Raw genomic sequence first — 19,210 nt, 5'->3', positions numbered from 1 at the left:
TCGCGGCGGCGGAGTCGAGCCTCGTAAGTGCGCGTCGCAGGGTCTGTGTGCGCAGCTGGGTGGGTGAGGCGCGGCCTGCGGGCGCGGGGGCCGGGGCGCGGCCAGCCTGCCTCTTCCTCTCCCCGGAGGGAGCCTCGAAACCTGGCTGGGGAGCCCTGGCGCACAGGGCTGGAGAGACGAGCTGCTGCAGGGACCGGGCGCCCGCAGGTGCCCGGGCTCGGGGCCTGCGCCGGAGTTGGGAGTGGGGCTCAACTGCAGAGTCGGGGCAGGTTGCGCCACATCTATAGAGACCCAACTGCGCAGCTGTACTAGAGGGCGGGGGGCCAGGGGAGAAATGCGCACCCAAGGGACATTATGGGCTCGGGTCCAGCAGGCTCGGGCACTGCCGTGACAGTCGCACCTCCTTTCCCGCCGACTGCGACGCGGACCCTAGTCTTAACCTTAAGGGAACCTGATGATTTCCCTGGTTCAACACCAAACTCCTGGAATTGAATGGAATATGCGAAAGTCCCCCCCCTCCCCCCCGGGGCTTGCAATCTCAGCCTCCTATGATACAACACAACCGCCCGGTGTTAGCCACAACTTTGCAGGGTACATAATAAATCACCTGAGTTTTTAATTCGTCCGCGGTTCTACTTTATAACTCCTGCTCTGCTATAGGTAAGTGACATTCCATTCTGGACTTTGGCCCTAATTAAATATCCCTTTAAGGATCTGTTATAGATGACGCATTATGGTGCTTTATACATATTTTAACGGTTAAAGACTTTTCTCCTAATTATGAAGCTCAACTACTTATTCAAGTTCTCATGGTTAAAAAGCATGGGAGGATTTAGCCCGTGGTTTCAGAGAAACTTCAGAGGTACTATATCTAATTATAGTGTTTTTCCAACAAGAGTAGGGACCCATTAGATTACGATATCAGTTTAGTGCATTACTACTGGAATTTTTTAAAAGTTATAGAATATATAATACAATGTAGAAAAGAATCAAAAAGAAAATGTCAGAATTTATTGCACATAGTAAGCATTTCGAGACTTTGGGGTTTGTTTATGTAATGTAATTTTTTAAAACGGTGGGTCACAGGTTATTGACCTGTAAAACCCTGACTTACAGTTAATAACCCAGGCTTTGGAATCAGTTGAACCTGATTTTAAGTACCAGGTCTAATATAACCGAGCTGTGTGACCTTGAGCAGATTCCGTGACCTCTCAGAGCCTCTTGGTGTAGCTGTAAAGTGAAGGGATGTCTCCTGTATTTGAGGGGTGTTATGAAGACTGTATGAGGTCACATATGTCAGTCACTTCGCTCAGTGCTTGACTTATAGTAAGTGTTCAATACACATGCTAGTTGTAATTACTGTTGTGGCTAAAACATCATATCCTGGCAGCCAGTTCTTGAGACCCTGTGCTTTTTCTTTTCTTTTTAGATCTTGATGTGGAGGAGATGGAGGACTCAGAATCAAGGATTTCCAAGTGATTTCTTCCAAAGCACGAGAAACTAACTTTGTTAAAGCTGGTCCGTTCTACCTGAGGTAACTGAATTTGCATGTCTCCTTAGTCTACATGAAATCGGAAATGGTTTTTCTGAGGGACTCCCAAGGCGCATATGATTTGCGCCAGCATTCCACTAGGTTTGGGGATTACAAAGTGATCATGATATTCAAGTGAACTGTTGTTATTAAGGGGACATGGCTTATGAGACTTCTGTGATGAGGGAGAAACTAAGTGAACAGGGCTCCAGGACAACTGATTTCTTGTTCTAGTTATTCCAATGACTGTCGTGAGAGCTTCTCTAAGTCTGTTTATTGAATACTAGCTTCTCCAGACGGTAAGGACCAACAGCTATCAATGAGGCCCGGAGAGTTTAAATGACTTCAGGGTGACACACTAGGCTGAGATAGAGGCGGGCCTGGAACCTGGATCTCAATTGCTCAGTCATGCAGCTAGCCTTAGGGCCTGCTGTGGGGTGAGCAGTGTGCTAGGCACTGAGGATAGAAGCATGAAGTGCCCACCCCCAGGGCACTTGCACTTTGTGCAGACAAGTACTGACAGCCCAGCCCAGTAAACTCTACCTTTGAGGCATATACAAAGCCCCAGATGATCACAATAACAACTGCCATTTTTCAGGCGCTTGGGTGTGTTTGGTAAGGCAGTGTGTTAAGGGATTAAGTGTTGTATTTTTATTTATTCCTCACAATTCCCCTATGAGACAAGGAAGAATGGATGTGAAGGACTGAAATGGGAAAATGCACAGGTAGGTCATGGAGGTCTTTGCATCTCATACTACGTTTATGGTACACATTCTGTATGCAGAGCACAGTGCTAGGACCACAAAGTTTAAGGTAAAGTCCTTGTCCTAGAGGCGCTTGCATCCTAAACTCCAAAGAGGTGTGTCAGATGGGCAGTGCCCCTCCTTCACCTGGTTTTCCAGCAGTGATAGTAGTATCTGTCACACAAAGAGTTGCCATATCACAGTTCTTGCCGCTCAATGCAATTTTTCACTGTTTTCAGATTTAACATATCCTCCCATCCATCTGTGAAAACTTAGACTTTTAATTTATAAACATTAGGAAGGCCTTCTCTAAATTCATTCATTTATTTATTCATTCAACAAATGTTTATCGAGTTTCTACAAGTCACTTGGATATTTAAGACCAAAGATAGTACTGTGTGTTTACCATCACGGCATTAGTCATATTGAATCTCTCAGCAAGGAATTATTGTTCAACTATTAAGAGATTTTCTGTTGTTAGCATGCTAGAATATCAGCTCCAAGGATGTTAGAGACGTCTGACCCATAAATAAGATTCCAACTGGATATATAGGAAGATCTTTTAAATCTTCAGAAAGGAATTTCTTCTCTTTTAAATATGAATTTTGCCATTACTGTCGTCAGCTTATAGAGACCTTTTATTTATAAACTTAACTCCCAGGCAGAGAAACAAATCAGTTTGGCGAGTGGGTTTTCTTTGACTCAAAATGCTCTCCTCTTTGGTGGAAGCCACACAGGATTATGAGTGTTCAAAGTAAAACAATTTAAGAGATACTTTAATTTACAAGGTACAGTGTTGGAGGTAGAGCCAATAATCGCATTAAGCAACAGAAACCAGATTGTAAGTCTTGCATGCTCCTAAAGTTAAGCTTCAGATAGAACAAGTGACATGTTGAATGTAAATATGCTTTGCAAACTTTTAGGAGTCCTATAAATGTCATACAGCAAATGTTTATTGAGTACCTTCTATAAGTGTGACACTATGCTACATAGAATGGAGGAGTCAGCAGCAAAAAGTTCTGGTTCCTTTCCTCTCAGACTCTGTTTTGTAGGTAGGGAAATAAAATACGCAAAAATAACTGTGTGGTAAATGTCAAAACAAGATATTTTGGTAATTTGAGGAGGAAGAGGTCCCTTTTACCTGTAAGGACTCTTTCTTGAGAAAAGTCCTTGAAGGATGTGGAGTTTCTATCAAAGAAAAGGGGAGGAGGCATTGAGATAGGGGGGATAGCAGAAGAACAGAAAAGCATGGAGCATATTTAAGGAAAGGTAGTGAGCCCAGCTGAGTTGGAACTGATCTATACAGGCATTAAGTAGGAAAGAAAGCTGGAGAACATTTGGTTCCAAATGATAATGGTCTTGAATGCCAAGCTGGGAAATATGAATGTATTAACCAGTAGGAGTCATTGAAGACATTTGAATAAGGAAGTGTCACGGCCATGCATCAGGAGTGTATCCTTGTGGGTAGCTCATGGGGAGACTGAGATGAAAGGCAGGGCAGAAACCAGAGACAGGGAGACCAGTTAGAAGGCTCCCACAATCCACCAAGGAAAACGGTAGAGAGAGGGCCTGAAATAGCCGACAGCAGTGAAATGGGAAAGGAACAGATGCTAAGGAAAGAATTGACACAATCTGACATCTCAGTAGAGAAGTAACAGCTAAGCTGACGTAGTTCCGGAGCAGTGGTACCCATGAGGGAAGGAGGTAAGGGGCTGCATTTTAGACATGCTGAGTTGGAAGTGTTGAAGTATGACATCCTCCAGACAGATGGGGGCTTTGTGCTCCAGAGGAAGTCCAGGACTAGTTTGGGAGTCATTGAGATATAAATAAGTCAAGAGATGGGAGAAGCAATTTTCCAGAGAGAAACTGTAGGGAGTCAGAGGTTGAGGATGTAGTCTTACGAGAAAAGAAAGGACCTAGGGAGGATCTAGAGAGGAGTCTGGCAAGACAGCAAGGAAGAACCACCAGAGAACATGACTCCAGAAGCCAGCAGAAAGGGGTTTCCCAGTGCAGGGAAGTGTCAGATATTAGAGGGGGACAGGGAGGCCCAAGATGGCCACTAGATTGATAAGTGCTAGATCACACACACATTTGTTGGTGTTTTCCTTTGTAAGGTAATATGACTTGCAGAATGAATATTAAGATGTTTCATTTGCAAAACTTTGTAGCTTACACAAATCAAGGATCACTGTTAAAGTTGTCCCTAGCAAGCCTCAAAATACACTTCTGATTACTAAAATTCAGGCTGTTAAATGTGGTTTTGACAGTAGTCATACAATTTATTCTGTTGTCAGCAGACGGATCAAAGAATATTTGCTGATATAATAAGTTCTTTAAAAACTATATTTCTGTTGATGCAAAAAGTTTCTAAAAATAATTTCATTTCTTTGCCTTTTTACCATATGGCTGTCTTATGACGTGAGTGCGTGTGTGTGTGCGTGCGTGTGAGTGAGTGTGTGTGTTTTCATGGGTATATGAGCTTAATACAATGGAATGAGAAGACTGGGGTCAGATAAATCTAGTTTCACAACCGCACTGGGCCATTTTCCAGGCTTGTGACTTCAGAAAACTAAGCCTAACTTTTTCCATTCATAACTCAAATAGCATTATTTTGAAGATTGAGTAATATGTAATTTGGTCAGGATCTATACTATATAGGCAATTAATAAATGCTGATTTCCTTCCTCCTCCAACCTTGTAAAGATGTTAAAATGTTCTACATATTATAAATCTAACACAAAACCTTATCTTTATGGCTCCTTTTAATTTTATCACGGAAAGAGCATACCTCCCACTATAGCTAATCTATCCTGCAGTAGTTCAAATGACCTTCAGTTTAATTTGGATAAGAATCAACCTGGGGAACTTACTAAAATTTAGGTGCCCTGGCACTTGGCACAGATATTCTAACTCAGTAGATTTGAGGTGGGGTTCCTGGGAATTGTCATTTTAAAAAACCACTGCTGTGGTGATGATAAACAAATGACCATTACTAGGAGGGGATAAACTCAAGACTTGCTATGCTGATTTCAAATCCAATTTCTATTAGAGACACGTCTGTGCTCAAAAGTTTTACATTTGTATTACTAATGTTTATGGATTGTATTTGTAATAAGGTAAAAACAAATGGACCCCAGATAATCCAGGTATAGTGTCATTATCGCACCCACCGTCACTGTCTGCAGTATATCCACAGCAGTCCTGGGTGACTCACAGCTGCCAGATCAGCTTCTTTTCCTGTGGAATAAATGGTAACACCCTCTCCCTGTGCCCAGAGTTTTCAAAACCAGTGTAACTTTAAATGTTGTTATCAGTAATATATTTAATGGCAGCAACATTGTCCAGTCATGCCATTAAAACATTTCAATGCATTTCTCTATCTGACTCTGTGTCTTCTGACCGATAAACATTTGTCATTATGTTATATTTCCCTCATTCTCTGCATCTTGGAATCATGTAATTTTGAGGCTAGTTCATGTTCATCTATCCTGACCTCATAGATGAGAAAATAATTTATAGTATTTTTCTTCTTAGGCCTAGCTCTCTCTCTATTCAGAAAAAAGGACAGATATACATACGCGTTTGATGTTTAAGCTGTGTATGGAGGATGTAAAACATTTATTTGTGCATATTGAATTGTGTTTTATGTTCCTTTTACATAATTTAAAAATCAGATGACTTAATGGGAATATTTTATTAAAACTATACTGAATCATTTTGTAACATAGTTGTTGGCATTCGTTGATGGTTTGCTTCTCTTGGAAGAGGATGCCGATGACCTGGAGCTTTGCCTAGAAACAGAATTTCTCTGTCTATACCCAGAGCCCCCGAGAGGACAGAACTGACGTTCATGGAGTCAGATCTGTATCTTAACGTGCATTATCTCAGTCATCTTATTAAAAGCTCAAAATAACCTGATGTGGTGGCAGTTGAGGCAAAGAAGTTCAATAACGTCAATTTTGTAGAGGAAAGGTTTTCACACCCTGGGGTCTTATCTGACTCCAAAGTCTGGCCTCTTTTCTCCACACCCATGTTGTTTCCCCAGCCACATACTGAAAGTATACAATAGATAGATCATTGTTCTTGATTTTAGCTTAGAGACTTAGAGACCCTTATCCCCAGTATTATTGTAACCTCAGAATTTTTGACAAGAAGCAAGTGGTGTAGAGGCAATGTCAAAACTTGAATTTGTTCAATAAATATGAACTCTGTGCCAGGTACCAGAGCAGGACCCCATCCTCAAGGGGCCTCCCTACCTCCCTCACCTGTCCTTATCTACCATCTATGTGCTGCTGCAAGCTTTTCTTTTAGAGTCAAAACACCAATGGATTTCTGCACTGATACGATCAATCAGTTTGTGTCTCGCCAGAGCTGTCACTGTCCCTGTGCCTGGTTAAATGTTTCCAGAGTGGCCATGCTACTTGAAAGTTTTTAAAAGAGTTCCTTGGGGAATTAAGCAGAGGTGCACAGTAAGTGTTTGTTGATTACCCTCTGAGGCCCTGAGGAAGCCTAGAGGGGTGAGGGAGAGAGCCCAGAGCCCTGCAGAGGGAGGCGAAAGACCTCATGCGAGAGAGCAGACAGAAGACCTGGGACTTGATCCCTTGCCTGATTGCACAACCTTGAGAAAGAAAGTTAAGTAACTTTGCTAGCTTGGTTTCCTCACCTGTAACCAGAGAGCTGGCTCATTCATTGATGGCTAAGGTTTCTTACAGCTTTAAGGTGCAGTAATTCTATTTCGTCTCCAGCAGAAAAGCAGAGGTGCTGAGACGAGCAGATAGTAAACTTCACATCTGAGGTCTTCTGTGGCCCCTGATTTCAAAGCTCCCTCCAGCTGTCCTTGTGGAGACACTAGTACTAGCCAGACTTCAGGTTCTGCCTTTACCTCCATACACTTTTGAGGAGAGTATGGGAATTTAAGGATGGGAGAACTGACCACTTTGGAGGAAATGAAGATTCTTACAGAAAGATCGAGACTGGCTGGGAGTCAATCAGAAGGTGACAAAATGGGAGGTAAGGAATCGTGGTTTCCACATTTTATGGCTAGAAAGAACTTTAGAAATAAACTTGCCCAACTTCTTCACATTCCACATAGGGAAACGGGAGTCCTGGGAAGTCATAGGACTTGCTCAAGGTCACACGATTAGTAGCAAACGGAACAGAACCCATTGTCCTATGCCCAGTCCAGTACACTCTCTGCAGAAACAGGACAGGTAGCCCTGTCTCAAGGCAGGTTATCAGAGCCGGAGATGGCAGCCTACAAGCAAAGAATAAAGAGGGGCTGGAACTGTTCCATTGGAGAGAGTGAACCACAATGCCTGCTGGGCTTCTAGCAGACGTACAGTAGGACACCATGATGTAAACTTCAGTCCTGTCTAAGCGTTTGGATTCTTGCCAATTAAGGTGGTCAAGAAGATCTTTTTAAACTAGGAGAGGCAGAAAGCTATTTCCTATTTGTTAAGAGCATTTTTCCTTTCTTATTTAAATGAAAATTACTAAGCTATACAATTACTTAATTTTGAGAGGAATTAAACATTTTCTCAGGGAGTATGAGGGAGACCCAGCTTGCACACCCATTTTGCTGGCTTCTACTATGAGCGTGTTCATCCCAGGGTGCACGTTCAGGAGAAATCCAGTGGTTGTTTAAATCCTAGAAGGGCATTTTAGGGTTATTTCAGCAACTCGTAAAGGCAGGCCTTGTGCAAGGTGAGGTGGATATGAGCTGTCACTTCCTGCTTTGTGAGTTCACTGGTGTTTCTAGGCCCTGTTTTGTTTGTGTTCTTCCTGTTCGTGTGTTAGAACAACTTCTGGTTGTTTGTGGAGTTGATTACAATTAGATAATAAGATCACCAGTTCAGTAAAAACAGCTGAATGTATTATCTTGCCAAGCATGAGAGACTCGTGTTTGGATCGCAGGCTCCCCAAACTTAAATGCATTTTCGCGTAAGAATGGAGGTTTCTAATTACCTCTAATAGAACATCAGTTCGCTCCTAGACCAAAGTGAGGATTTCCTTTTTTAAAAAACCTACTCAGCATTCTGGTCTGCCCTGGTTTATACCCGTTTATTCTACTCTTGTAATCCCTGACACGAACTCACAAAGAGCAGGGTTTCTCAAGGTCTCAGATCAGTGGAAGCGGTTCACTGTCTTACAGCAGCCGAAGTCAGACCTGCTGCCTGGGTGTGCCTGCTGCAGAACCATACCGTCCGTGGTGCGCTCTGCCCTCCCCTTGGACTAGTGCAAGTTCTACCTTCGCTTTAAGGGGAGAGAAAAGGGAGGACCGCTTTGAGGAAGCAGAAGGGACTAGGATAGACGGAAAAAGCAATGACGTGGCAGTGAAGTGAAGCTCCAGTGGGGTTTTACGCAGACGTTAGAGAACTGGCCTACCCCAAGTGCTGTGCTAAATAGGGCTTAAAAAAAAAAAAACCTGACCTTTAAAAACTTTCCTGTTAAGGTCTATCAATTCTGGAGTTTCTTTAGCTACTACACACTGTAGGTCGACTTTTTGCAGAAAAGCGTACCGTAAGTTACCCAGGGAACATTTTTTCCTAAATGTTTCATTGTATATTTAATATTCCTAATATTTGTTTTTGATTTTGACATTCTCAGAAAACCAATCAAGAGCTTTTTGCCATGTCCGAATGATCTACTTTAAGACTTTCTGTTTAATAGTAGGAGTTTCTGATAAGGTGATTTGCGCTTCCATTTTAGGAAGTACTTTTTGAGAATTTTTTTTCTTTTATGATTAAAGGGGAGTCTTACCCCCAATTCTAGCAGCTACCTTACATTAAAAATGACCTATTTTCCCCCCATGAGCTTCCCTTAGCAGGAAGGATAATAAAAGTCGAGTGATTAGTCATTGTGGCGTTCAGCAAACAAATACTTTGGAGGCCATGATTTATGTTACTGGTTGGAAAAAACGGTTATATCTGTCTCTAGATAATTACTCTGGTGAAAGGCAAGTGCCCTGTATTCCCAGAGGGTCCCTTGAGTGCCCTGTTTGTTGTGTTCTGGTTTCTAGAACCGGTAGCCATTTTCTGTGAGTTTGAATCCCTGTGTAAAACTCCTCCCACTGTGGAGTCTATTTGTTTTCTAAAATGAAAGCACAGGCAGACACTCGAGCTGTTCTACAGTACAGCCTGTTCTTTAGGTTTTTTTAGATCAGTATATTTAAAGCATAATTTTTCTAAACAGCCTGTTGTGGGCTTTTATCTACAGGAGATTGGGATTGGTTTTGGGAATTTTGCTTTTTTTTTTTGACATAGACAATGTATTGTGTAATTGCTTCCTGTTGCGCCTGCCCCCAGGTAATTTCACTCTAAAACAGGTGAACAGGGGAACTGTTTGGATACCTGACTAGTGCCAGAAACCTTCATTCAGTTTTAATTAAATTTGTTTGGGGGGTAAAGTTAGCAAAAGCTAACTGGAACTTAGTTACTTTAATATTTTTCCCTTTCCGTGCCCAGCAATTTTCCCCAGTCGATTTCTTTTGTCTAAACCATTGTGCATCCATTTGTGAGACTGGCCAGAGTTTTTGCAGCATTTCTGCAGTAGAAAAACTCTTGTGCTTCTAATTGTACATCAGACCTACTGATGGGCCGCTTGACAGCTCTGCCAGTCACCTGCATCTCCTGAACCCTAGGAAGAGGTGACTGTTTCACATTGCAGTGCTGCCTCAGAGAACTGTGCCGCCATGCCTGGCCTCCCTCCAGAGATTGCAGTATTGCCAGCCGTGGCTTCAAGCTGGAAAAACGGGCGGTGGAGGAGAAATGATGGAACACATGGGGGGAGGAATGGTAGAAAACAGGAGAGAAGGACATGAATGTGCGAGGAAAGAATGTACACGGACTCAAATATATGAGAGCCCAGGTTTATAAAAGTCATCTGTGTACATTTTGTGTCTGGAACCAAGTGGGAAACCATGAGCCTGTCTGTTGACAGTGGGGAAGAGGAGTGGCAGAACAGGACAAAGGCATCAGCAGCTTTTCTCCAGGAGGTCCCCACCAACATGAGAGATAGGTTTGGACTGCTCTCTAGACCAAAGGGATTAGCTCTGCATCCCCCTGCTCCGACCCCCCATCCAACATTTCTAGAGCGGAAGTTACTTCTTTGGGTTGACCACCATTGTTCCATTCTTGAGGGTTCCCTAAGGACACTTGTGATCTTGGTGGGTATGCTTTATTGTGTTGACCCCATTGTTTGAAGCCCTGACTTCCAGGTAGTTCATGCTCCATTTCTGTGATCTGGTTATGGGAATTGTTGTTGTGTGATGCAGTGATGGAGCGTGACATCCATTCAGAATACTCTGACCCAGCAAGCAGCTACCGATAAAGATCTGTGCATTCTCAGCAATTACTGCTTTTCTCATTACATTGCCTGCTAATGATGAAGACGGGACTTTCTTTAAAAAAAAAAAAAAAGAGCTGGGTGCCTCTTGAGAGGGAATCAGATTTTTTGGAGTACTGATTAGGAGTTGAATATCACTTCCTTCTCAAAGCCTGAGCTGACCCTGTAATTAAAGTAACTTTTGAAGCAAAGTGAAGAGTTTAATATTTGCCACTCTGCCCCCTAGGATTCATGTATTAAGAAATGTTCCACATGAAAATGAACAAACCAGATAGATTCCGAAAAAATATTGTGTGACCCAAATATGTTCCTTGTTAAGGTGTCTCACTACCTATCCTTCATTAGGATGGAATATTTTGGTAGTTTTAAAACCTTGAAGACTGATATTTCATCATTTAAATTTTAGAAGGACAATGAATCACTGTATAAAGACTGAAATGTTACAGACAGAACAAAACTTATAAGTGATTTATACTTATTTTATTATAGATTAGGGTCTAAAATTCAGATACAGGGACAGGAAGGTAATATAAATTAATGATAATATTAATTATCATTACACCAGCAGGCCGAATGTAAGGAGATAGTGTGGTTAGATTGTAGCAAACTGGAGGGCATGAAAAAAGTTAAATACTGTGGCTGAATGAAACAGGTCTGCAGGTTGAATACAGCATGACAATTACAGAGCTATCCCATCAAACTCAAAACACCAGCCTGGATTTCCTGCCCAGTCTTTTCCTTAGGGGCTTGAAGCTCCCTAAGACCCAGCCCAAAGGAAAAGTCATGGCCATTGAGCCTTCTCCATGTCACAGCAAATAAAGAAGCCACTTTGGATATAAAGTGTGTCTATCTCATACAGGCAAAGTGATGTGTTGGTAGCGACAGCAGCAGAACACAGTGTGTATGTCCAAGAGGCGTGAGACGTAGCTGTGATTAAGCCGCCCAGTGCCCAGTGCGCCCATCAGGATAGAACAGTAAGAATGCACCAAAGGAAGCCCTCCTTATCCAGGCATGTCACTCCTGAGGCAACTGAATGGAGCCAAGCCCACAGAGGCTGTCCTGGATGGCATCAGGCTAAGGGATGACACCAAAGGACAGCAGGCATATCTTGATATACCTAGTCTGTGGTATTGACCTGCTCAGCCGAAGGATGCTTTCTGAAATATCAAGCACTTAGCAACTTCCTGACTAGTCCTGGACTGGGACAATGTGAGAATTGTCTTCTCTCTCAGTTGACACTTGATTGACCTTCTGCACATCCTGGAATTTATAATGCCTTCCCTTTTTTTCTAAACATCTTTTAACCACTCCCATTTTCCTTAGCTCTCTAGGTGCTAAGTGAGTCATCTTGTCTGTAAAGCACTTAACACAAGGCCTAGTGTGTAGAAAGTGCTCAGTAAATATTAGCTTCTGTTGTCATTGGCATCATCAGCAGCAGCATTATAACTATTATCATTACACCAGCAGGTAAGGAAACTTGGTTTCCTTAAACCTGAAACTCAGTATTGTACCTTAGCCATCTCCACCCTGACATACATGAAGATGGACCACACATGCATGACCCAGTATGTCAGAAAATGCGCTTAACAACATCCCCAGCTGACTCACGTATGTTAGTGTTTGGGGAGCGTGGCTCTGGATGCCGTGCTAAAGCACCGAGACAGGCTTGCGTAGAGATTGGTCCTTGCAGATTGCTAGCTAGGAGGTGCTTTGGGACAGTCTTAGGGGTGGGGGCTGGACTGTGCCTTTTACGTTATACTATAGGGATATATGATGAAATCACTAGGGATCTGATTCTGAAGGCTATTGTCCCTTGCCTGTGATGTTAACCTCAACATAGCACCTGGTTTCTTCCCGCCCTCCCCACCACCCACTGACTTTCTGGACATGCCAGGAAGGGAAATGCCTGTTAGAGGGCAGAAAACCTTTGTGCGTCTGGGAACTGACACAGAGGATTATGATGTGGGACTTTAATAGTGGTACATGTATCATTGTGAAAATGAGGGTCGATCCATTTTCAGTGAAGATTTGGGGACCCTGGTGAGCAGTGAGAAGGGAGGTGTAACTGGACCTTTAATGTTGGTGACCGAGAACATTGCCTGCTCCTAAGGAAACATTTTGGAAGATAAAAATGTTGCTGTGGTGACTAGTTGTCTGGACTGGAAGGGACTAGGGTGGTGAGGAGAAAAATGGCCACAGTATCTTAGAGATGAAACCCTAGCTTCATATCCAATGACTTTGGCTTAGAAAGCGAATTAACTAAAAACGCTTTCAACCCTTCAAAGCTCTTGCTTTGGTCTAGCATTTTGCTAACTTATGATTGTGGTGATATTTTTCCATTCTGTATAGGACATTTAGGTGGCCTCGTGCCCTGGACAGTTAGTGACCTGCGGTTCCCCAGGCCGCACAAGACTTGGACGTGCAGCTGTAGGTCTTAGTTCCTGAAATGGCCCTCTCTTCTTCCTCTTCCTGCCATTGTCGGGGAACTCAGCTTGCAGTTCTGGATCCCAGTTCCCTCTCCCCTTCATCCAGAGGAGTTGTTGCCCTGGTGCCTGTAGTGGGTTGAATGATGGCCCCCCAAAAGATATGTCCACACCACCGAAGCTGTGATTGTGACCTTATTTGAAAAAAGGGTCTTTGCAGATATAGATTAGTTAAGGATCTTGAGATGAGTTCATTCTGGATTATGAGGTAGGCCCTACATCCAAAGACAGGTGTCCTTATAAGAGACACTCAGAGGACAGACACAAAAAGAGGAGAAGGCCATGTGAAGATGAAGACAAAGATTGGAGTTATACAGCCACAAGCCAAGGAATGCCTACATCCACCAGAAGCTGGAAGAGGCAGGGAAAGATTGTCCTCTAGAGCCAGGGGTCCCTAACTCCCAGACTATGAGCCAGTATCAGTCCATGGCCTATTAGGAACCAGGCAGCATAGCAGGAGGTGAGCAGCAGGCCAGCGAGCAAAGCTTCATTTGTATTTGCAGCCACTCCCCAGCACTAGCATCACCGCCTCAGCTCCATCTCAGATCATCAAGCATTAGATTCTCATAGGAGCATTGGTCCCTGATGCCAAAAAGGTTGAGGACCGCTGCTCTAGAGTCTTCATAGGGAGCATAACCCTGCCAGCGCCTTAATGTGGACTTCTGGCCTCCAGAACTGTAAGAGAATAAATTTCTGTTGTTTTGAGTCACCAAGTTTGTGACAATGTATTATGATAGCCCCAGGAAATTGATACAGTGTCCAAACCTAGCCTTGAATCAGAAGCACGTGTAAAGTTAGTAAAAATCAGTTTCTGGGGCCTTACCCCTAGCTCTTTTGATTCAGTCAGCCTGAGATAGTACCAAGAAACTAAATTTTTAACATTGACCTCCATTATTCTGATACATCCATCACCCCCTCGGTATTGGTATTCTGCAAGCTCCTCCTTTGACCCTCTTTTTATTCGCTTTAGTTTCCTTGGGTAATATTCATGTTCATATTTGTAGCCACCTCCCATGTGTCAGTGTACTGCATATCTGAAAATTCAGCTTCCTTTCAGGAACAAAGTCCACTTTGGACGCTTATTGATTGAGAGCACTGCCTGCGTTTTCCACACTCCTCAGAGAAAGCACAGACGGCATAATCCTCCTCTCAAACCAAGTCTTTGATCTGGTTCCCTACCTGTTAATGGTACATCTAGGCAATCAAACTGGTATGTCAACCTTCATTCTTCCCTCTCTCTCTTCTCTAATTTCCAGTTAGTTGATTCCTCCATCCAAATAACTTTCAAATTGTTCTTTTCCTTTCATCCCCATCTGTCTCCTTGCCTTCTTTTCAGACCCCCTCCAGACATCCCTCTCACCAGACTGTTCCCGGTATGACCCATCTGCAGATTTGTTAAATGCCTCCTGCCTAAAATCTTTTAAATGGCCCATCATTGTCCGGGCTGCATGTTAAAATCACCTGGGGAGCTTTTTAAACAATCCCGATACCTAGCATCCACTTAGAACCAAATAAATCAGAATCTCCAGTTGGAACCTGACTGTTGATATTTTTTTGAAGTGCCTATAGGTGATTCCAATATCCAGTTAAGGGTTGAGAACTACTGGTCTAAAGAGTAAAGTCCAAAGTCATCACGACATCTGAAAATCTTTACACCCAGGTGCCTATCAATCTTCCCTCTCCATCTCCCAGGAGGCCCTGCCCACGCCCTATGTAGCAGCCATCCCAACCTCTTTGCCTCCCCGGAATGTGTCATTCTGTTTCGTGCTTCCTTGCTTTGTTTAGACCTCTGCCTAGAATAGAATGCCTTTTCCCGTCTTGGATTCAAAAGAACTGCCTGTCTTTTAAAACTCTATTCCACCTCTCTTTCTCTGACTCAGTTTAAGTGCCTCCTCCAGAGCCTTGGGCACTCTCACTAGAGCACTTCAGTCACCATGGAGAAGCTGTTAGTCTGCTTGTCCATCTCCTCCATTGGACTGTGGACTCCAGAGGTTGCTGAACAAGGGAAGAGATAAAGGATTAAACAAGGCCAAAGGGATGAAACAGTTTTTCTGCTTCTCTGAATGATTGGATCCATGCTGCCTTACACCTCATCAGACACTTGTTAAGAAAACAAAACTACTTGGTTTTAATGAATGTAATGAAGTTTTAGCGGTAGTAGCAGTAGTTTGTATGTATGGGTGTGTGTGAGTAAACTCCTGCTAGGTAAGATCTCTGTGGTCACTGCCTCATTTAACTATCACAGTAATCATCTCAGGTATCATTTCCATTTTACAGAGTAAATTAAAATGCTGTGCAATCAGGTAATGCAGGATGGCAGAGTATACGAAGTAGAATGCGTAGATGATAACCTCATCAGCAGTGTGTTAATGGCATATGGGCTGATCAGGAAACATTGATTTTTTTGGTAAAAATAAAACGTCGTTTGAATGGCAAATACACTTTTGACATGAAATTTGGCATAAAACAAACAACCATTAAACAATCAAAAGATGAGATGGTTATATTTACTAACACTTGGAATTACGTAAGTATACTCTTCTTTGTAAGTATGCTAGAAAAAGTTCGTGACTCAGAGTCACAAGATCATGGTTGAAAATCCAACCTTGCCAATGATAAGCTATGTCGTGTCAGGATTTTGGCTTCATTTTTCTGAGCCTCAGTGACCTATTGACTGGAAATATTTCACAGCCCATAGGGGTGTTGTGAGAAAGAAAATGAGACGGTGTGTATGAAAGCGATTTGTAAATGGAAAGGGTTAAGCAGGAATAAGGACTGGGGTTCTTATCTTTGTTCTGTGCTTAGTTCCAGAAAGTTGACCTTTGGGAAAAGTCAGGATGGGGAAGTTGGTGTTCTGCTCGGTAAGTGGATATGGGCACCGGACAATTTCAGGCTGTCTGAATTCCCCGACAGGGGCAGGGTACGAGGATGCTGGGATGTAAACCCCAGAAAAAAACAAATAGCATGAGCTAGTTAGGGATGACGCAGGAAAGAAAGAGAATGGTTGGAAAACTAGAGTCTTGCTGTGCTTGTCGAAACAACAGAGCTGAGAGAGTGTAACTGGTCGGGGCTTAGATTGGGTCTTCTGCAACCAAGGACCAGCCCAGGGAGCGCAGGTCAGCTCCAAGCAGCTTAACGTCTTGTTCTTTTACTCTTAGGTTATTCCCAGTAATTTCATTCCCAGCAGCTCTGATGTTTTCTGGATCTCAGTACAAGAGCTCACTTACACTGAGGTCTCCGCATCCTGATTCCAAACATATTAACCTCAAAACACAACCCTGAAAAAGCTGCTGCCAGACACGGCCAGAGCTGCTTCTCACAGAGTCACTTCCTGCTAGTGTGGATTCAGCCTCCTTCCTCTTTAAAGATGAAACCAAGGCTTTATCTGTTATATTCTCATAGATTGAAAAATATTTCCCAAGTTATCACCAGTATGACAACTTTGATCTCAAAATACCCGAGTGGGTAAGAAGAATGATCACATTCTGCCCCTCTCTGGAGGTGAGCAGAGAAAATGGTCGTGCCTTTTTGTCACAGACATCACCATCCTAAACTTTCCGGAAAGTTTCTGGAGCAGGAATCAGTATAACATGTTTAAGGAATCAGTAGATATATTTTAAGATAGAATTGACATTCTAAAATATTCCAACAGACTGGAGATAATAGACCTAATGAATACAATTAAATTAACCAGAAAAAATAAGTGAATTTTTTTGAGTATCGGTTAAAAAAATCAGCCTTGGAAGTTTGGAAGCCAAAGAGGAAGAAGAAAACAAAGGAAGAAAGAAAAACTCCATGCCAAAAAAAGAAAAAAGTCTGTGTACTATAAATAAAATCAGTTATCGAGCACTTACTATTTGCTGTGTACTTGCTGAGTGCTCGTATACTCTCAGTTAATCCTCCCGACATCCCATGAGGTTTACACTGTTCACTCCATTTTATGGGTGAGGAGGCTGAGGCTTAAGGGGATAAAGTACTTTCTAAGGTCATACTGTTGGTAGGAGGGTCCCAGCACCTGCAATTCGAGGAGTATGGTATAGTAAGGCGTGTGGAACCAGAAGTCTAGAGAGATGTTTTGGTCACACCATGAGATCTTAGGCAAGTCATTTAACTTCTCCGTGGTCTAGTTTTCTCATATCTGAAACGAAGGGGTTGGAGTATAATCTATAAATTTCTTTTTGTCTGTAAAATTCTTTTTACCAGGGAATAGCGGAAGGCATTTGAGATTTTTAGTTCAGAAAAGAGATGTGCAGAATAAACTTTCAAAGGGCTGTCATGTGGCAGAGGTTACCATTGAAGGCCCCTCAATTGCTGCCCCCTCGATTGCTGCTCTTCCTATAGGGAGAATTCCCACACTGGGTGGAGCAGTCCCCATCCCTGATCTGAAGAATCTCTAGAATCCATTTGTGGCAAATTAAGAATGAGTTAAGAGTGCATGTGCCACTAAGAAAAATGCTCTCTGCTTTTTGTTATCTAAAATACTCAATGTCTCTTTATTTCGAAGCGATACTTACTCATCTGCCCATTTTGAGAAAGATTTGGGGAACTGGATTACTGGCTACTTGGGACACTAGCATTTCTTTGTGTGGACTCAGCACCATCTTGTGGACACAGCACTGTGGACTGGGAATGGGCTGTGGCTTCTAACAAAAGGGAACCTGAAAACACAATTCTGAGAAAGCTGCTGCCAGAAAAAGGCTCTAACGGATCACGTTTTTAAGAGGGGCTCCCTGCTCTCAGAGCGAGGGACTGCCCTGGGGAATTTTGTGACTCTAACCCTATTATTAAGCCCATGACACCTGGAAGAGCATAGTGGGCAGATTCAGTAACATAGTAAGCTAGACCTTCCCAGGAGTTGTGGTACAGCACCTAGAGTTCCATTTACTAGGGAGGGCATCAGTACAGAGGCCTTCTTGAAGGGGGAGCCCCAAGCCTCTTCCTCCATGGCCTCCTTCCCCCTGTATCCTGTCTCTGGCCCCACCTCTTCTGGTCCAGGACACCTCTGTACCCTGCCTCCTCTCCTTCCTGCTGGTATAGAGTCTATTCAGCGTAACTTGTCCCATTGTGCTTAAAGGGCCCCTTCCCAGCCAGGTGAGGATGGAATAGAATGAAGGTGTGAAGGAAACAGAGCACTTGGGTTGTAAAATGCTTTGCCTTCTCCAGCTCTGTCTCTTCACACTGATGGAGCTGGCTCCCTCTGTGTTTGTGTTGTTTCTGTGTATGGAGAAACTGAGTAATCACATCTGGGGCTAAGATGAAGGTCTGAGGGCAGCCTTGCTAAGTGTCTTTACCCAGACTGGAAGGAGCAACCTGTGGACCTAGAGAAACCACTCAAGCTGTAGAAGCTGTCCGGCTGTTTAGAACTCTCCTTTTCTGCTTATTTTTCACAGTAGGTCTGCAGGGGGCAATATCTTTAATGGGCATGCAGGGCTCCCCAAAACAATAGCATCACTACTTTTATATCTATTAATACACAGTTATTGGCTTTATCATAATATTACATTGTAATGCATGTACCTATTCTTTAAAATTAAATGTTCTTTCAATTACATTACCGTATCTGTATTAACCCACACTCCTTTATTTTGCTAAATATTTATTTTTGCACTTACCTTCCACGAGCATGTTTTATCTAACTTCCCTTCTTTTGGGCTCAGCCTCGCCTGAGCCGGGTACTCTTGGCCGTCCAGCCTGCAGAGCTAGTCTTGCTGGGCTCACTGGAATTCCTCAAAGTCTGAGACTCTCCAGGCCACTCATCTCTCCACTTCAGCTGCAGGGAAATCCCCACTTACAAAATGACCCCTGCTTCCAACACCCTTTCAACCAACAAGCATTAAATAGGTTGCTATTATCATAATTAGGTGGGCTAGAGAAAAGAGTTTTAGGTATTGCTTTGTTTTCTGGAATTTTCATGGAAAATCATCAGAGTGAAAAAGAGCAATAGAATGAGATACTACATTTCATCTGTATTGTCTCATCTAATCCTATTAAGAACTAAGTTGCACTCCTATATCCATTTTATAGATTAGAACAAAAAACCCCAGGTCTTGAGATGTTAATTAACTTGTCCGTGCTTATACAGCTACTTAGTGGAAGAGCTGGAATTTGAA

General features: G+C 43.0%; 1 protein-coding gene across 1 annotated transcript in view; it reads left to right on the top strand.

Moving 5' to 3' along the window:
* ZBTB38 (zinc finger and BTB domain containing 38) overlaps positions 1–19,210 on the top strand; it is a 109,107-nt gene that overhangs the window by 63,662 nt on the left and 26,235 nt on the right. The window contains exon 5 of the mRNA XM_025043565.1: positions 1,430–1,534. The gene's annotated coding sequence lies outside the window, so the exon portion shown is untranslated. The remainder of the gene's footprint in view (positions 1–1,429; positions 1,535–19,210) is intronic.

This window comes from Pteropus alecto, unplaced genomic scaffold (genome assembly GCF_000325575.1).
Source record: "Pteropus alecto unplaced genomic scaffold, ASM32557v1 scaffold92, whole genome shotgun sequence".
Classification (NCBI taxonomy): domain Eukaryota; kingdom Metazoa; phylum Chordata; class Mammalia; order Chiroptera; family Pteropodidae; genus Pteropus; species Pteropus alecto.
The sequence above is the reverse complement of the archived record's forward strand: the minus strand, read 5'-3'. Positions and strand labels throughout refer to the sequence as shown.